The following is a 2,538-nucleotide window of genomic DNA, read 5'->3' as shown; positions in this document are numbered from 1 at the left end:
TCTTTCTTCACACAAAAATTCTAGCTCATTTTAATTAATTTCCTGATTTTCCGGCCAATTTTCGCCATTACGCAAAACCGTTTCCTATTGATTACGGTTTGGCTGTGTTGGTCGTAAATATGCCGGCCCACAAGCTTCCCATAGAGGTTTAGCATCATCATCCCCCAAGGAAAATAAATTATGCCACCAACATCCTGCTGTAAAAAAGGACCTTAAAGGGCATAAAACGCGGTTTTAGTACAACCCTTTGTTTGCCGAGCCCCAAGCGAATCACATGCTTTTTACACCTCCCAAAAATGGAGATGTTTAGAGCCAAAGCGGCTGTTAGAGGATGATAAATACGTCACGTTTTGAGACATTGACTTAGCATCTGTGCCATTGACCAGCTGGGGCCCCAAAGTTTTCCTCTCGAAATCGATTTCGTCGAACAGGGACGAACTGAGCGCATGTTAATTTTTTCCTGTTGTCCACCAGAACGTGCCTTTCTCAGCTAATTTTGGGTTGCACAAGTATGGCATATCTATGTGATGCTGTGAAATTTTGAGCGGAATTGCCTGGGAACGCCACATTTTAGGGGCTGTGAAAGCTAGTGGCGTCTTGTAGCTGAAAACGACCTTAAGCCAAGAAGGTCTGCGAGTGTTAATTTTTCAAATTTACCCGTCCTCTGTATTATTCTGCGAGTGTCGGTTAATTAGTTCCAGTCGCAAATGAACTGTAATTGCTCTGGATTTGAATTTAAAACAGTTCCAATCTTGTGATTGAAATCGGCGAATTGGACGAGTGAGCAATTTAAAATATTAATTTAATTTTGAGATGTATTCCCATATTAATTGCAGCGCTTTGGCCGGATTGTTATTGTGGCTTTAGCGTTAATCCGAAACAATTTGTTGCCTTACTAGTTTGCGCTGATCGTGTTTATCTATTAAATTCCATTAATTATATTGTTATTGCGAACTGGGGGCTCAAACGTACTTACGGAATTTTGAATTTATTGGTAATAATTATTAAATTATAAACTCTTTATGATTCATCCATGGAGTGGAGTTGGAGACAAGTGCGGTCGCTGGCAAAGCCGATTTTCGTGTGTTGAAATCCGGTGCTTAGCGGTTATTATAAATATGTTATTACCATTACCAAAAGGGCATATCTTTGCAAATTGCCCATAAGTACTTAAGCCGCCTATATGCATTTCCACCAAGCACTTCATTCAAATTTCGAGCCGCCAAAGGCGCACATGTGAAATGGTCGGCGACCAAAGCCGAAAGACGAAACGTTAATCTCGTACTTATGTACAATTATTATGCAAATTGGAAGCCTTCTACCAAGGCGATAAATCTAAATTAGCTCCGTAAATTTGTTTGTTGTTAAATCTGTTTAGCCCGTGAAATTATAAGAACCGTTTTCGGATGTTTGATCGCACCCGGAATGGGCGCCCAAATTGGGTCAATTGACTTGTTTTTGATTTGTCTATTCGTAGCAGTCCGACGACTCGGCAACTAAATTTAGATGGAATCGATCTTAATTTTCAACAATAGAAAGATGGGCGTCGGATGTTGGAATCTTTCGGCGTCTATCGCTCGCCACTCCTTGGTATCAATTTCAACTTCCTCGCTCTCAACTAATTTCGTTTCAAATTAACGAGCCTAATCTTAATTTTCTGCTTATCTAGTGTGTATCGGTTTTGAAATTTTGTCCAGCGTTTCCGGTCTTCACAAATTTGTCGAAACTTTGCAAAAAAATGAGCCCATTTTAAAATAGTCGACCAAGATTTTCTCTATTAAATGACATCAGTACAAATTCTTTATCTGCATCCAATTAGGGTTGAAAATTTTTTGGTATCGCGGTTTTGCGCAATAGAGACCAATATCCGGTGCTCCTATTAAAAACTCCGAAAACATTTAAGAAAAATGTTGCAAAATTGCCAATTGGCGCACTAATAAAGCAATAATTTATCTATCCAATGATGTGAATATTATCTCGCTATCAGCCTCCAATGATCAATGGCGATTTTTTGAAAGAGAAAAACCACATGCAGTTTAGTTGGTAGCGATCCATTCCCCCAGATTTGGAATCTAAAAAATCGCCAATAATTCAGGAAAATTGTGGCAAATTGGGCAATTGTGGTATTTATAAGAACAGTATTTTCTCTATGTAATCGCGTTAGTATCAACGCGCTAGTTACTACAAATTTTTGGAAAAACTCGCGACTGACTGTTTGCTCAGTAGACGACAAGCCCGACCACCTATTACAAAAATTGCAAAAATTTAAGAAAAAAAAAAGAATTTTGCCAATTGGCGTACGAAAAGAGCAACATTTTCTATATCCGATAGTTAACAGCAACTCTGGGTCTGCTTCCAATTAAAATTGCCAAATTTTTGGAAAAAATGCGACAGTTAATTTACTCAGTAGCCGACATCCCTGACCTTCTGTTAAAAAAATTGCCAAGAATTCAGGAAAAAAATTACGGATTTTGCAAATCGACGCATTAATAGAGCAACAGGATCTCTATCTAATCGAGTTAACACCAACTCTGTGTC

The 2,538-nt window shown here is 38.7% G+C and overlaps 1 protein-coding gene across 9 annotated transcripts in view; it reads left to right on the top strand.

Annotated features, from left to right (window-relative positions):
- Nucleotides 1-2,538, top strand: part of LOC109540018 — a 63,615-nt gene that overhangs the window by 47,015 nt on the left and 14,062 nt on the right. The window lies entirely within an intron of this gene.

Source organism: Dendroctonus ponderosae, unplaced genomic scaffold, assembly GCF_020466585.1.
Source record: "Dendroctonus ponderosae isolate FM_Combo_2020 unplaced genomic scaffold, Dpon_F_20191213v2 Dpon_F_20191213_4, whole genome shotgun sequence".
NCBI classification, from domain to species: domain Eukaryota; kingdom Metazoa; phylum Arthropoda; class Insecta; order Coleoptera; family Curculionidae; genus Dendroctonus; species Dendroctonus ponderosae.
This window is presented reverse-complemented; position numbering and strand designations above follow the sequence as displayed.